At 37.8% G+C, this 17,960-nt stretch overlaps 1 protein-coding gene across 1 annotated transcript in view; it reads left to right on the top strand.

Annotated features, from left to right (window-relative positions):
- The window catches only part of LOC126199091 (uncharacterized), a 133,773-nt gene that overhangs the window by 43,541 nt on the left and 72,272 nt on the right, over nucleotides 1-17,960 (top strand). The window contains exon 3 of the mRNA XM_049935842.1: nucleotides 13,179-13,375. The gene's annotated coding sequence lies outside the window, so the exon portion shown is untranslated. The remainder of the gene's footprint in view (nucleotides 1-13,178; nucleotides 13,376-17,960) is intronic.

The raw sequence follows: 17,960 nt of genomic DNA, 5'->3' as shown, positions 1-17,960 counted from the left end.
TGTAGACTGAAGTCAGCTGATAGGTATACCTGCTTAAAGGAAGTCCCTCTAACTAAGGGCTCACCTTTAGAGGACGTCATGTTTCCTAGTAGAGAAGGAATTAGCATATTTCACCATAATATAAGAGGTATTAGAGATAGTGTACTGCTTATAGATGTTGACTCTGAAATTATTGGTATATTGGAGAACTGCTTAAATAATTTGATAATTCAGAGTTTTACTTTACCAGGATGCAGATTAGCTGGCTGGTTTTTATGGAGTTCCTTGTGGGGTGGGGGAGTGGCCAAGTACGTAAAAAAACAGTATTCCATTTGAGTCCATAGACATATCACGGTACTGCACTGAGCAGATATTTGAATGTTGTGCAGGGGCAGTTGATTTTAGTGAAACCAAACATCTAATTATTGTTGTTTATAGGTCCCCTAACTCTAACTTCAGAGCATTTCTGCTCACGCTAGAGAGGGTTCTTGATTCACATTATAGGAAGCACCAGAAATTAGTTATATGTGGTGACTTCAATATAAATTTTGTATATGATGGTACAAGAAAAAGGATGTTGGTAGATCTCCTAAATTCATATGATCTGATACAGACTCTGTTTTTAACAACTAGGGTGCAGAGGAACAGTAGCACAGCCACAGACAATATTTTTCTTCATTCTTCATTACTAGACGGGCATTATGTTAGTAAAAGGGTAAATGGCCTTTCAGACCATGATGCGCAAATTTTAACACTAAAAGGCTTTTGTGCTCAAAGAAATGTCACATATAATTACAGAGTATGTTAGAAAGTTAATCCAACAGCAATAGAGTGTTTTTTAAACCTTGTCAAGGAACAAGAGTGGCAGGATGTTTTCCAATTTTCCGATAACATAGATGACAAATATAATGTTTTCCTTAACACATTAATCATGCTCTTTGAGAGATGCTTTCCATTAGAACATTCTAAATGGGGTACTAGTAGTAGAAGGCAGCCCAGGTGGCTGACTAGTGGGATAAGGATATCATGTGGAACAAAATGGGAATTATATCAAAATGTTAGAAGTAGTCACAATCAAGCTACAGTAGCCCATTACAAACAGTACTGTAAGGTGCTTAAAAATATTATCAGGAAGGCAAAGAGTATGTGGTGTGCAAATAGAATAGCTAATTCACAGGATAAAATTAAAACCATATGATCAGCTGTGAGGGAAGTGTCTGGTCTGCAGCACAAGATCGCTGATATAAAGTCAGTTCGTAGTAAAAATATTTCTGTTACTGATAAATCAGATATATATACAGTATTTAACAATCATTTTCTGAGCATTGCTGGTGAATTGAATAAAAAATTAGTTTGTAGGGGGAATGGCTAGAGGACAAATGTAAGGATGTAGAGGCTTGTCTCACTAGGGGTAAGATAGATACTGCCTACAGGAAAATTAAAGAGACCTTTGGAGAGAAGAGAACCACTTGTATGAATATCAAGAGCTCAGATGGCAACCCAGTTCTAAGCAAAGAAGGGAAGGCAGAAAGGTGGAAGGAGTATATAGAGGGTTTATACAAGGGCGATGTACTTGAGGACAATATTATGGAAATGGAAGAGGATGTAGATGAAGATGAAATGGGAGATAAGATACTGCGTGAAGAGTTTGACAGAGCACTGAAAGACCTGAGTCGAAACAAGGCCCCGGGAGTAGACAACATTCCATTAGAACTACTGATGGCCTTGGGAGAGCCAGTCATGACAAAACTCTACCATCTGGTGAGCAAGATGTATGAGACAGGCGAAATACCCACAGACTTCAAGAAGAACATAATAATTCCAATCCCAAAGAAAGCAGGTGTTGACAGATGTGAAAATTACCAAACTATCAGTTTAATAAGTCACAGCTGCAAAATACTAACGTGAATTCTTTACAGACGAATGGAAAAACTAGTAGAAGCGGACCTCGGGGAAGATCAGTTTGGATTCCGTAGAAATGTTGGAACACGTGAGGCAATACTAACCTTACGACTTATCTTAGAAGAAAGATTAAGAAAAGGCAAACCTACGTTTCTAGCATTTGTAGACTTAGAGAAAGCTTTTGACAACATTAACTGGAATACTCTCTTTCAAATTCTGAAGGGGTAAAATACAGGGAGCGAAAGGCTATTTACAATTTGTACAGAAACCAGATGGCAGTTATAAGAGTCGAGGGGCATGAAAGGGAAGCAGTGGTTGGGAAAGGAGTGAGACAGGGTTGTAGCCTATCCCCGATGTTATTCAATCTGTATATTGAGCAAGCAGTAAAGGAAACAAAAGAAAAATTCGGAGTAGGTATTAAAATTCATGGAGAAGAAGTAAAAACTTTGAGGTTCGCCGATGACATTGTAATTCTGTCAGAGACAGCAAAGGACTTGGAAGAGCAGTTGAACGGAATGGACAGTGTCTTGAAAGGAGGATATAAGATGAACATCAACAAAAGCAAAACGAGGATAATGGAATGTAGTCAAATTAAATCGGGTGATGCTGAGGGGATTAGATTAGGAAATGAGACACTTAAAGTAGTGAAGGAGTTTTGCTATTTGGGGAGTAAAATAACTGATGATGGTCGAAGTAGAGAGGATATAAAATGTAGACTGGCAATGGCAAGGAAATCGTTTCTGAAGAAGAGAAATTTGTTAACATCGAGTATAGATTTAAGTGTTAGGAAGTCGTTTCTAAAAGTATTTGTATGGAGTGTAGCCATGTATGGAAGTGAAACATGGACGATAACCAGTTTGGACAAGAAGAGAATAGAAGCTTTCCAAATGTGGTGCTACAGAAGAATGCTGAAGATAAGGTGGGTAGATCACGTAACTAATGAGGAGGTATTTAATAGGATTGGGGAGAAGAGAAGTTTGTGGCACAACTTGACTAGAAGAAGGGATTGGTTGGTAGGACATGTTTTGAGGCATCAAGGGATCACAAATTTAGCATTGGAGGGCAGCGTGGAGGGTAAAAATCGTAGAGGGAGACCAAGAGATCAATACACTAAGCAGATTCAGAAGGATGTAGGTTGCAGTAGGTACTGGGAGATGAAGAAGCTAGCACAGGATAGAGTAGCATGGAGAGCTGCATCAAACCAGTCTCAGGACTGAAGACCACAACAACAACAACAGGGGGAATCATAACTCCCTTGGCAAATACCTTTCCGAGATTGATGTCTGAAATACTCCTCTGTGATACTGACAAGGGGGAGATTGAGTCATAATGAAAACACTGAAGACTAAGGACTCTCATGGATATGATGGAGTGTCTAGTAGAATATTAAAGTACTCTGCTGCACATGTTAGCCCTGTATTTAGTCATTTTTGTAATTTTTCCTTTAGGAATGGTCATTTTCCTGAACGATTGAAGTACTCAGTAGTAAAGCCACTTTATAAAAAGGGATAAAGGGATAATGTAGACAATTGTAGACCTATTTCTATGCCATCAGTGTTTGCTAAAGTTTTTGAAAAGACTTTGTATGTAAGTATAATTTATCATTTTATATTGTTATCAAATGTACGGTTCGGCTTTAGAAGTCGTTTAACAACTGAAAATGCTATGTTCTCTTTTCTCTGTGAGGCACTAGATGGGTTAAGCAAAATGTTTCAAACACTTGGCATATTTTTTGATTTAATTAAGGCATTTGATTGTGTTGATCACAAAATATTGCTCCAGAAGTTGGACCATTATGGAGTACGGGGAGCAGCTGACATTTGGTTCACCTCTTACTTAAGCAACAGACAGCAAAAGATCATTGTTCACAGTGTTGAGAATGGCTGTGATGTGGGGTCTGAGTAAAGTACAGTCAAGTGGGGGGTGCCCCCAGGTATCAATGTTGGGGCCGCTTCTGTTCCTTATTTATATAAATAATATGCCCTCTAGTATAACGGGTAACTCTAAAATATTTCTATTTGCTGATGACACTAGCTTGGTAGTAAAGGATGTTTAGTGCAGATTGGCTCGGTTTCAAATGATGCAGTTCATGACATAAGTCATGGCTTGTAGAAAATAAACTAACACTAAATCGCAATAAGACTCAGTTATTACAGTTTCTAACACCCAATTCAACAAAACCTGACGTTTTAATTCCACAGAATGGGCATATGATTAGTGAAACTGAACAGTTCAGATCTCTAGGTGTTCAGATAGATAGTAAGCTGTCATGGAAAGCCCACATTCAGGATCTTGTTCAAAGACTTAATGCTGTCATTTCTTACTATTTGAATGGTATGTGAAGCGAGTGATCATTCGACACAAAAATTAGCCTACTGCGCTTATTTTCATTCACTTATGTCATGTGGTAATATATTGTGGGGTAACTCTTCCCATTCTAAAAGAATATATACACAAAAAATTCAAGCTTTCGGTTGCCTCATCAGGAAAAAGGGAAGGAGAGGGAAAGACGAAAGGATTTGGGTTTTAAGGGAGAGGGTAAGGAGTCATTCCAATCCCGGGAGCGGAAAGACTTACCTTAGGGGGAAAAAAGGACGGGTATACACTCGCACACACACACACACACACACACACACATATCCATCCACACATATACAGACACAAGCAGACATATACAGAGGCAAAGAGCTTTTTGTGGGGCTGAAGGTGAGGCCTTTGGATAGGACAGAGGTTTCGGATTGGGAGAGAGGTTTGGAGGAAAGGTTAACTACTGAATTAGGGTGTTGTGGTACCAGATTGTGTTGATTGGAATTTTGAGGTTTTGGAGGGAGTGGAGCTGGAAGTGGGAGATTGAGTAGATGGGAGAGACTGGGTTTGTGTGCAATGAGAGGAGGTTGAGGTTTGCTGGAAAGGTTGTGAAGGGTGAGGGAGTTGCCTTTCCGGAGGTGGGAAACCAGGAGATTGGACAGTTTTTTGAGGTGGAGGGTGGCATGCTGTTCTAATTTGCGGTTGGCGTGTAGGAGAATGCTCTGAACAGCCGGTGTGGAGGTGGGAGAGGAAAGATTGAGGACTTTTATTAAGGATAGGAGTTGACGGGTGTGTTCATTGGCTGAGTTGATGTGTAGGTGAAGGATTAGGTGGGTGAGGGCAATGGATTGTTCAGTTTGGAACTGGTATAGGGACTGATGGAAAGAAGGGTTGCAGCCAGAGATGGGAACTTTAAGTGTGAGGCCTTTGGGGGTAATGCCAAATGTCAGACAAGCCTGAGACAATAGAATATGGGAGCGTAATCTGGCTAGGGTAGAGGCATGTTTGCGGAGGGAATGTAAATAAAACTTAATGTGGTTGTTGTGGGGGTGTTGTGAGGGTGACATGGTATTAGAAGGTGGAAAGTCTAACATGAGGTTGAAATGAAAATAACTGGAGAAAGTAACTGGAGATCTGTTGTGAAAAAAGGCGAAAAAGTGTTGGTTAAAGCTGGGCTATGTTGATCCTGTGGTGAACTTGGGTTGGTAGACAACGATGTGCACAAAGGTTAGGTGGTTGTGTTGCCGCCAAAACACGTTAAAGGATGGAGAAATTTGGGAAAATTTCGGAAAAACTGCGTGTAAATGTATTAAAAGGAGTGGTTTTATGGTGGCAGATTATGAAAATGAGGCTAACAATTGTCTGGCGAAGAAATAATGACGTTAAAACCTGTGGGAAGCGGCTAAAAATTATCAGTGACGTGCGAAAAACGGAAATGGAAATAAAGCGAAAGTTATCAGAACTAGACGAAATGGTTGTTTAATAGGTGAAAGGAACTGTTTGTGGACTAGAAACGGTGGATTTTATAGCAGCGGTAGTGTTGAAAGCGGAAAAAAATTTTTTGGTTATGGTTTTTGAAGTGGGTGACGTATTATTGAGTATATATAGGCGGGATAAAATTGTATAGTAGATTACGGTAAAAAGGAGAAGGTGAATACAAAGTGAAACTACTGGCAAAAACAAAAAGAGAAAAAAGACGACAGAAAAGATTTCGAAATGCAACAGTGACAATAACAAACGTAATTGTTGGGTTCAAATTAATGATATGAATATAATAGAGGGAAACATTCCATGTGGGAAAAAATATATCTAAAAACAAAGATGATGTGACTTACCAAACGAAAGCCCTGGCACGTCGATAGACACACAAACAAACACAAACATACACACAAAATTCTAGCTTTCGCAACCAACGGTTGCCTCGTCAGGAAATAGGGAAGGAGAGGGAAAGACGAAAGGATTTGGGTTTTAAGGGAGAGGGTAAGGAGTCATTCCAATCCCGGGAGCGGAAAGACTTACCTTAGGGGGAAAAAAGGACGGGTATACACTTGCGCACACACACACACACACACACACACACACACACACACACACACACACACATCCATCCACACATATACAGACACAAGCAGACATATACAGAGGCAAAGAGCATATATATGTCATTTCTTGTTAACAATATTAGCTTATTCCCAAGAATAAGCTGCTTTCGCTCAGTTAATACTCGGCAGAAATCAAACCTGCATTTGGATCGCACTTCCTTAACTCTTATGCAGAAAGATGTGCAGTTTTTGCCTCTGTATATGTCTGCTTGTGTCTGTATATGTGTGGATGGATGTGTGTGTGTGTGTGTGTGTGTGTGTGTGTGTGTGTGTGTGTGCGCGTGCGAGTGTATACCCGTCCTTTTTTTCCCCTAAGGTAAGTCTTTCCGCTCCCGGGATTGGAATGACTCCTTACCCTCTCCCTTAAAACCCATATATATATATATATATATATATATATATATATATATATATATATATATATATATAAAGAAAGATGATGAGACTTACCAAACAAAAGCGCTGGCAGGTCGATAGACACACAAACAAACACAAATATACACACAAAATTCAAGCTTTCGCAACAAACTGTTGCCTCATCAGGAAAGAGGGAAGGAGAGGGAAAGACGAAAGGATGTGGGTTTTAAGGGAGAGGGTAAGGAGTCATTCCAATCCCGGGAGCGGAAAGACTTACCTTAGGGGGAAAAAAGGACAGGTATACACTCGCACACACACACATATCCATCCACACATACAGACACAAGCAGACATATTTAAAGACAAAGAGTTTGGGCAGAGATGTCCAAACTCTTTGTCTTTAAATATGTCTGCTTGTGTCTGTATGTGTGGATGGATATGTGTGTGTGTGCGAGTGTATACCTGTCCTTTTTTCCCCCTAAGGTAAGTCTTTCCGCTCCCGGGATTGGAATGACTCCTTACCCTCTCCCTTAAAACCCACATCCTTTCGTCTTTCCCTCTCCTTCCCTCTTTCCTGATGAGGCAACAGTTTGTTGCGAAAGCTTGAATTTTGTGTGTATATTTGTGTTTGTTTGTGTGTCTATCGACCTGCCAGCGCTTTTGTTTGGTAAGTCTCATCATCTTTCTTTTTAGATATATTTTTTCCACGTGGAATGTTTCCCTCTGTTATATATATATATATATATATATATATATATATATATATTTCTTCAATAAGCTATCACTAGAACTCAAAAATACTAGCAGTAATCCACGCGCTTTCAAATCGAAACTGGAGAGTATCCTCATGGGTCACTCCCTTGAAAAATTAAGCTGACTCTTATTGTATTGTTGATTGCATTTACTTAAACTTATGGCTTATTTTTTCAGGTTTGTAAACATTTTATTTTTATCTGTTATTACTTTTATGTTGTAATTTCATGTACTGACACATTCCATGACCTTGGAGATTTGCTCCTCGATTTGCTTCTGTGGAACTTGACGAGTAAATTAAAAAAATAAAAAAAAAAAACTTTTCCTGTTGGGTGATGATAAATTATCTGAACTACCATATGTCATGTTTCCAAGTTGGTTACTTAAGTACAGCACTCAAATAGGTGTACAACACAGTATTCACAGAGCTCAGTGGTCTGATTGTTTGTTAGTAAATGTGTTCATCATTGTGTTCATCACCACCCTTACAATATTGCAGGGAATGATACTTCAGTACATATAAAATGCGGACATCCTAAAGGGCTACATTAGATCATATTTGTTGTCTCTTACACTTTCTCACATTCGTGCACACAATCATTCTTAATGGCACAAAAGTGAAAACTGGCTCGAGATTTGCTGTTAAAATATTGTTACTAGACCAGAAAAGCTGTGGAACAGCAGATATGAAAAAGGTGGTTGACTGATCACTAACATAATTACTGGATGAGCCAACCATATTCTATACACACTAAAATCTTCTGCTGACAGCTTAGGTAGAAGGTTTAGATTAGATTAGATTAGATTTACTTTCATTCCAATTGATCCATAGTGAGGAGGTCCTCCAGGATGTGGAACATGTCAGAAAAACAATAATACATGAGAAATATTTACAACTGAAACAAATAAGCTAATGTGCCTTCCACAGATCCCAAGTGGAATGATCGTCATTTTTTTTAGTGAACACTATATGAAAGAATCATTTTACAACCACTAATGCACTGAATTTAAAATAAAAAAGGTTTTTTTTGTTTATAAGGTAATAAACATGTAATAGAACTACTGCAATACTTATTTACGGTGAACACATTACTGCACTGAAATGGTGCAGAACTTATAGTGTACTGAGAAATTCATCAATGGAGTAGAAGGAGTTGGCCACCAATAAATCCTTTAGGCTTCTCTTAAACTGAATTTCATTGGTTGTTAAGCTTTTTATGGCTGCTGACAAGTTATTGAAAATGTGTGTTCCTGAATATTGCACACCTTTTTGTACATGAGTAAGTGACTTTGAATCCTTGCGAAGATTATTCTTATTTCTAGTATTGATTCCATGAATTGAGCTGTTGGTTTTAAAAAGTGATATATCTGTAATGACAAATTTCATTAAGGAATAAATATATTGGGAAGCAGTAGTTAGTATCCCTAGTTCCCTAAACAGGCTTCTGCAGGATGTTCTTGAGTTCACACCACATATAACTCTTACTGCTTGTTTTTGTGCCCGGAAAACTTTAACTTGGCTTGATGAATTACCCCAAAAAATAATCCCATATGACATTATGGAATGAAAGTAAGCATAGTATGCCAGCTTTTTCATTTTTATATTCCTTATGTCTGACACAATTCGCATTGCAAATAGAGATTTGTTAAGACGCTTCAGCAGTTCTGTGGTGTGCTCCTCCCAGTTGAATTTATTATCAAGCTGTAATTCCAAGAATTTAGCACTGTTGACTTCTTCTGTCTGCTTGTAATCGTATGTTAGGCATATACTCGTGGGACATCCCTTACAAGTTCTGAACTGCATGTAGTGTGTTTTTTCAAAGTTCAGTGACAAAGCATTGGCTAGGAACCAGTGATTAATGTCCACAAATATTTTATTAGCTGATCTTTCTAAGCTTATGTGACAAATTATTATGTTTTTATCATTTCCTTGGGAGTGATCACATTCACATGCATACGAACAACTAAATCGGGCAAGGAGGCATATCTCAGTCACTCACCGGGCGTAAAAATGAGGTGTGTTGATAAGAGATTCATATCATATGACACACTTGCTGTCACTAATGTCATGTATGGCACTCCAGACATGTTTTCTGGTGGAGTATTCAGTTGTCTTGTCGTCTCATCATCAAAGGTTGACGGTTCCCATTCAAAAGCCACTTCCTTTCGGCTGCAAATAGAGTAGTTGTGCAGAATCAACTGTCATTACAGATTATAGGTCCCTGCCTTACATCTCACTTTTGCAAATGGATGTTATGCCACAACACAGACACAAATTTGAATAAAGCAAACAGTGAAATAAATAAATAAATAAATGAGGGAGGTTTGAACATGCCTCGCCCGATTGGCCATCGAATACCGTAACCACGTAGTGACGATGCCATTTCTCTTTCCAGCTGCTCTGTATTGCACTTCTTATTTTTGGATTGTCCACTGTTTCTATTTTTCTTTTATTTCACAGTCCAGTACACCTTCTTCCTGTTTTTGTGCTTGATTTGTGCTCAGTTTTTGACGGGCTGTCTACCAGGCCCCTTACCTTTACACCTGAGGGGGTGCAATGGGCAGTTTCCCTTGTGAGACAGAAAAACAGAGAAATAATAAGAGCATACTTATCATGTAATGTGTTAAGCACAGTCTTTTATAACTATGTTGGGTAATATGTTGCAGTCCTTAGCAATGGCCAAATGAGGCTTTATATCTCTTGTTAGTTTGTTGAGTGATATTCTTTGATATACCATATCAATGGGCAGATTGAAGCTTTACAATGTTGCAAGACGTATTGATAACATACAAACCCTTGCACTACTGTGTGACCTAACTGTGTGTGACACTTGAAGGTGTTGCTCGACAACAGTATTCATTAACTTTTTGTAATATGTCTGCATGGCCTCTTATGAATTTTTTAAACGTCAACATGTTCACTTTTAGCAAAATGAATAGCTTAAAAGTTACAGCTAAAATAGAAATGGCATAATTAGAAATGTACTGTATTCAACTGCATTCCAAATATTTTTGTGCTGATATATATACAGTCAGACACTCGCCTTCAGGCTCACAATAACATCAAGTTGTACCATTAAACCCTTATTTCACTTTACTACTTAATGAAACTAGTACTTTGTTTAAAGTGGTCTCTGTAGCAGTAAACTTAAGATCTTTCCCATGATATTTCTGCATATAAGATGTTCGTAGGTTGTCACTTCATTTTTTTGTTTGCATTAAATGCTAGGCTTTGGTAGCTGAATTGTGTTTCTCCCCATTTTTTTGTATCATAGCACTGTTGATGATTGTTAAATGTTGCAGACTTAATTTGCAAACAGATAATTATCATAACTTATAGCTTATATGTATTGAAATATTCCGTTTCTTGGTTAGTAAATGTGAAATATATCTTTAAAAAATAAAATTCTCACTATGCAGCAGTCTGTTTACCTCTGTTTTTGTCATATTAGATACCACAGAAAGAAATTTAGTAAAAAATTGTGATTTTTTTTTCACTTTATCTGTATTTATTTTCATTGCTTCAAAACTAGTTTTTGGCTTTTAGGTCTTTTACAAGTGGTTTTTTATTCACTGTACAAAAGAGAATACAGTACATTACCTCCACAAATAGAAACACAGTGATATAGGAAGATATTTACCTGAAATAGAAAAAAAGATGTGCCATATGTATTGAAATGGTAGAGTCTTTAAATTTGTGTGTTCTGTTCATTTAGGTTCATATTTGCTTTCTTGTTAGTTCGACATCTTGACCTTTACAAAGGTGTTACATTGCTCAAATAATAAAGCTAAGCTTGGAATAATAATTTCAAATACTGTGTCTGTATAGTTGAGTAGAGTTAGAAATTGTACGGTAAGAAATAAAGATAATATGGAAAATAAAAAAAAAATATATTAAAATATATGATGAGGTAAGCTAAAAAATTTAAAATTTTATTTGTCATATACAAGATTTTTGATTGGTCATTAACGGACTGTGACTGAAGTTATCAAGAAACTTTCTGTTCTGTACATCTATTTGTTCATTAATAAGTGTATCTAGCTGACTTTTTAAATGACTGGAAATTTCAGTTTCTTCCAACATATTTATTTTCTTTCGTTTCTTAACATAAAGCAGAATTCAGTATGTTTATGGATGTAAGTTTGTTGTTTAGGCACTTGTATTGTTATCATTAAAATCTATGTGCTCTTTAAAATGTATCCCTAAGTTTGTATCAGTTCGCCTGATGTACACTTTGTTACAGTCATCACAAGCAATTTTGTTTATCCCTGAGTAATTTAATGGATTTTTTGTGTTTCTTATTATATTACTAAAATTGTTTTCTGTGTGGAGCAAAACTCTGATATTCATATTTTTTAAAGTTTTGGCTATTTTGTTAGAAACTATTCCGTAGTAGGGCATAACTGTAAATTTATTTATTTTGGCATTCTCTCATTCTAGAGTAATTTTATTTGCATTGGCTTTAGCTTAACTTTCAGTTTCTGTGTGTACATTTCTTTAATTACTCTTTTATTATTCCATGCTTGGTTTTATTCTTTGGTCAATGTAATACCTTTGTAAATGTCAATATGTCAAACCAAGAAGACACCTAAACAAATGGAACACACAGATTTAAAGACACTGCCATTTCAATACATATGGCATTTTTTTCTACTGCAGGTAAATATCTTTCAAATAAGTTTACATATGTATCATTGTATTCCTACTCATGGAGGTAAAGTAGTGGTGTACTCTCATTTATACGGAAAACAGGAAGTCATTTGAAAACGGCCTGAAAGGCAGAAATCAGTTGCGAAGCAATGAAAAAAATGCAGCAAAAGTGAAAAAATGCCACCTTCTTTTAAGGCTTTTTACCCTACATTCCCTCAGATTGTAAAAACAATATTAAAAAGTCATACTTCTACATTACTGTGAAAAACTTCTCTTACCTGTTAATCTACACTGTCAGGACCACGCATACAAAGTTTATTGCATGTACCATTTCAATTTGTGTGTAAAATCTTGTGCCTGATCACACTTTCATTTTAGTGTCAACATATTGCAGTTGCTCTTTGCTGCTTCTCCTTTTCTCTTTGGACAGAGCTTAACAATTTTGAAACATCACTAACAAAAATTGTTATTAGTTTTGCCTCCTATAAATATTATCCATTTTTCTGTAGTGTATGTTGTGTACCATAATTAATTAATTTACAAAACAAAGTACAGTACTGTTATACATGTTCTTTCCATTTCCTTACATGTACATGATTTTGTTCACTCATTAATGTGACATTTTAGGCCCATCTTCCAGTTCTGTTCCATCTGATTTGTGCTATTTTTATACATGTATTTGATTTAAAATTTATTCTTCAGCTCTTCTTTCACTTTCAGCAACAGCTTTAATAAATGTCATTCTGACTTATCAATAACTCATGTATGTGTGAAAAGCTTGGAAAATTATTTTGTTTGGTATACAACTCTTGATTCCTGGTCCCAGAAAGTGGAATGTGATCAGGAGCAATGTAGGATATGATGTGGTTGCTATGGTGACATGCTCATCTGATAGAAAGATCTAGAAACTTATTTCACTGTGAGCATGAAGAACACAAGTAAAAGTGTAGATGTGTTAAAGTTACTAAAAGACATTTTGTGATCTTGTAATTTTTCTTTGAAAACAACTATGTATGACAAGTTATGAAGACAACATTTGTTATTGTGTCATTTTTTTCTGTTTTGTTAAAAAGCTAAAAGTCACTGTGAAATGAATCTTGCATTTCTTTCATTCTCTCTTGTTACAGGAATTTTTATTGAAGGTGATATAGTATGGATAAAGGTATGGAATTTGTATTGGCCTGGTATAGTGACTAAAGTGCTAAAGAAATGTAAGAAGGCTGTGGTGAAACTGGTGCATACATGTAAAAAGAAAAAAGCATACACAAAGCCATTTAAGGATTTAATTGACTTCAGAAATACTGAAAGGAATAGAAAGCTTCTTGTAAGTATAGCTCTATGGGAGTAATTTTTAAATATTCACTGTTATGTACTGGACATCTAATATCTTGGAAGACAAGATGTATAGTTCACAAACAGAAAGGTAAAAGAGCAAATTACATAAATTACATATTTAACAAGAGACAGATTGGAATGTGAACTGGAAGCTTAGTGTATCCCATAGTTACTGAAAAGAAAGTCAGCATACATTTTATGCCCATTAGGCCCAGTGAGTGATTCCCCAGCATACACCTGTACTTTTCTGTTTGCAGTTCCATCCTGATCTCATTTTTGTCTGTGGCTTTGTGACATGGTGTTCATTGTTACTTTAGAAAAAAATGAATGATGGTTTTCTGAACCTTAAACTGGAAAAATGAAGAAGTAATACATGTTAATTAAACAAATCTGATACAGGGTTGTTATGCTGGTATCTTTGCACTGTTTCCTACTAATGCCTAAAAATCTCCTTTCTATAGATTGTATTCTTCATTCTCTTCCATCCGTTACTATCCAAGCCTGACTGCCATAAAGTGAAGATGGTGATAACATTGTTTGTAGAATTTTATTATGATTTCCTTCTTCACCCTTTAATTCAGTTTTTAGTGTAAGGTCCTATTAATATATTGAATCTTTCAGTATTTTGATATGTCCGTTTCATTTGTGATGGAGATGATATTTCAAAGTAGTAGTCATAGTTTTTGACCATTTAATTTAATGTATATGTGACTTTTTGAAGGGTATCTTCACTGTTATTTGTAAGATGTTGGTCACTAGCAAAGAGTGTTCTCATTGAGCAATTTTGTTGGTTAAAGTTTTGGATGTTAACTCTTATTTCTTTTAGCCATTGTTTCAACATAGTCAGTACCATCAACATAGATACAGAAAAGCACCAGAAACAGACTGCATCCTATTTGTAAGCCTAAATTTGCTGTTACTTGAACTTTCTCTTTTGGCGTGTTGGTTCATTGGTTGGATTACTTTCAATAAGTGGTTTTGTATGCCTCTCCTGTCTAGTATTTATCTAATATTTGCCCCAAAAACCTTCTATCAGTGTTTTCAAAGACTTTGCATCAATATTATCAAAAGGATAGATTGCTACTCATCATGTGGAGGAGATGTTGAATCACAGACAGGCACAATGAAAAGATTTTCGCCAGTAGGCTTCTTTGGAAACAGACAACACACATACATTCACACTACTTATACAGGCATCCACACAACTCGCATGCTCGTGACCAGTGTCTCTGACCACTGTGTCTGAACTGTGGACAGCATCCGGGACTTTACATTGTTTTTTTTTTTTTTTTTTTTTTTTTTTTTTTCTCCCCAAAGGCTTTCATGTAGTCAGTAAACAGCAGATGTGTTTTCTGAACAGGAACTACCCTGCAAACTGCATCCTAATGCCTGTTCTCGAAGCTGACTACTGCTGAAATTCCTGTATTCTGATATAACAAAAACAAATTCATTTGCAAGATTGCGACAGCAACAAGATAGTTTCTAAACTTTCTGCAAGTCATTGTCTTGCAAATGAAATTCTTTTAGTATATTAGAATAGTTAAAAGAATATGAGCCATAGTCACCTGTGAGGGTAAATATTAGGATGTATAATATCTTGTAAACAGATTTTGTTTCCAGGATTATGTTGCATATTTATTTCTTATTCATCAGAGAAAAGAAATGGAAGAAGAAGAAGAAGAAGAGATAATGAGGATTTTTCTTAAGTTAAAGAAATGAGATCACTGTTAGTGGAAGGAACATTATACTTCGAGACTGGAATACTGGAAAGAGTAAAGATAAAAGTAACCACTTGCCGTATAGTTGAGGTACTGAGAGGTTGACAGGCATGTAAACAAGACTGAAAACATTGCTGAGCTTTCAGCAATGTCTTCCTTCAGAGCTATCTAATTTACAACACACACACACACACACACACACACACACACACACACACACACATATATATATATATATATATATATATATATATATATATATATATAGGGAAACATTCCACGTGGGAGAAATATATCTAAAAACAAAGATGATGTGACTTACCAAATGAAAGTGCTGGCAGGTCGACACACACACAAACAAACACAAACATACACACAAAATTCAAGCTTTCGCAACAAACTGTTGCCTCATCAGGAAAGAGGGAAGGAGAGGGTAAGGAGTCATTCCAATCCCGGGAGCGGAAAGACTTACCCTAGGGGGAAAAAGGGGGTATACACTCGCACACACACACATATCCATCCACTCCTTCTCTCTTTCCTGATGAGGCAACAGTTTGTTGCGAAAGCTTGAATTTTGTGTGTATGTTTGTGTTCGTTTGTGTGTCTGTCGACCTGCCAGCACTTTTATATATATATATAAAAACAAAGATGATGTGACTTACCAAATGAAAGTGCTGGCAGGTCGACAGACACACAAACAAATCTGATCCAGTCCCGGAAAGTATCCTGTCGCCAGTGGGGCACTTTTTACACCAACAACCTGACAACAGCTTTCGCATCCCGCAACTACCCTCCCGACCTGGTACAGAAGCAAATAACCAGAGCCACTTCCTCATCCTCTCAAACCCAGAACCTCCCACAGAAGAACCACAAAAGTGCCCCATTTGTGACAGGATACTTTCCGGGACTGGATCAGATTCTGAATGTGGCTCTCCAGCAGGGATACGACTTCCTCAAATCCTGCCCTGAAATGAGATCCATCCTTCATGAAATCCTCCCCACTCCACCAAGAGTGTCTTTCCGCCGTCCACCTAACCTTCGTAACCTGTTAGTACATCCCTATGAAATCCCCAAACCACCTTCCCTACCCTCTGGCTCCTACCTTTGTAACCGCCCCCGGTGCAAAACCTGTCCCATGCACCCTCCCACCACCACCTACTCCATTCCTGTAACCCGGAGGGTGTACACGATCAAAGGCAGAGCCACGTGTGAAAGCACCCACGTGATCTACCAACTGACCTGCCTACACTGTGACGCATTCTATGTGGGAATGACCAGCAACAAACTGTCCATTCGCATGAATGGACACAGGCAGACAGTGTTTGTTGGTAATGAGGATCACCCTGTGGCTAAACATGCCTTGGTGCACGGCCAGCACATCTTGGCACAGTGTTACACCGTCCGGGTTATCTGGATACTTCCCACTAACACCAACCTATCCGAACTCCGGAGATGGGAACTTGCTCTTCAATATATCCTCTCTTCCCGTTATCCACCAGGCCTCAATCTCCCCTAATTTCAAGTTGCCGCCACTCATACCTCACCTGTCATTCAACAACATCTTTGCCTCTGCACTTCTGCCTCGACTGACATCTCTGCCCAAACTCTTTGTCTTTAAATATGTCTGCTTGTGTCTGTATATGTGTGGATGGATATGTGTGTGTGTGCTAGTGTATACGCGTCCTTTTTTCCCCCTAAGGTAAGTCTTTCCGCTCCCGGGATTGGAATGACTCCTTACCCTCTCCCTTAAAACCCACATCCTTTCGTCTTTCCCTCTCCTTCCCTCTTTCCTGATGAGGCAACAGTTTGTTGCGAAAGCTTGAATTTTGTGTGTATGTTTGTGTATCTGTCGACCTGCCAGCACTTTCATTTGGTAAGTCACATCATCTTTGTGTATATATATATATATATATATATATATATATATATATATAGAGAGAGAGAGAGAGAGAGAGAGAGAGAGAGAGGGGGGGGGGGGGAGGGGGGAAACATTCCACGTGGGAAAAAAATATCTAAAAACAAAGATGATGTGACTTACCAAACGAAAGTGCTGGCACGTCGATAGACACACAAACATACACACAAAATTCAAGCTTTCGCAACAAACTGTTGCCTCATCAGGAAAGAGGGAAGGAGAGGGAAAGACGAAAGGATGTGGGTTTTAAGGGAGAGGGTAAGGAGTCATTCCAATCCCGGGAGCGGAAAGACTTACCTTAGGGGGTAATTTCCGTTTTTCGCACATCACTGATAATTTTTATCTGCTTCCCACAGGTTTTAACGTCATTATTTCTTCGTCAGACAATAGTTAGCCTCATTTTCATAATCTGCCACCACAAAACCACTCCTTTTAATATATTACACAAAGTTTTTTCGAAATTTTCCCGAATTTCTCTGTCCTGTAACGTGTTTTGGCGGCAACACAACCACCTAACCTTTGTGCACATCATTGTCTACCAACCCAAGTCCAACATAGCCCAGCTGTAACCAACACCTTCTCGCCTTTTTTCACGCCAGATCTCCAGTTACTTTCCAGTTCACCTTTATCTCTCCCCATATATTTTTATTTTCATTTTCATTTCAGCCTCATGTTACACTTTCCACCTTCTAATACCATGTCACCCTCACAACACCCCCACAACAACCACATTAAGTTTTATTTACATTCCCTCCGCAAACATGCCTTCGCCCTAGCCAGATTACGCTCCCATATTCTATTTTCTCAGGCTTGTATGACATTTGGCATTACCCCCAAAGGCCTCACACTTAAAGTTCCCATCTCTGGCTGCAACCCTTCTTTCCATCAGTCCCTATACCAGTTCCAAACTGAACAATCCATTGCCCTCACCCACCTAATCC

Source organism: Schistocerca nitens, chromosome 8, assembly GCF_023898315.1.
Source record: "Schistocerca nitens isolate TAMUIC-IGC-003100 chromosome 8, iqSchNite1.1, whole genome shotgun sequence".
Taxonomy (NCBI): domain Eukaryota; kingdom Metazoa; phylum Arthropoda; class Insecta; order Orthoptera; family Acrididae; genus Schistocerca; species Schistocerca nitens.
Note: the sequence above shows the minus strand (reverse complement) of the source record. Positions and strands in the feature narration are given on the sequence as shown.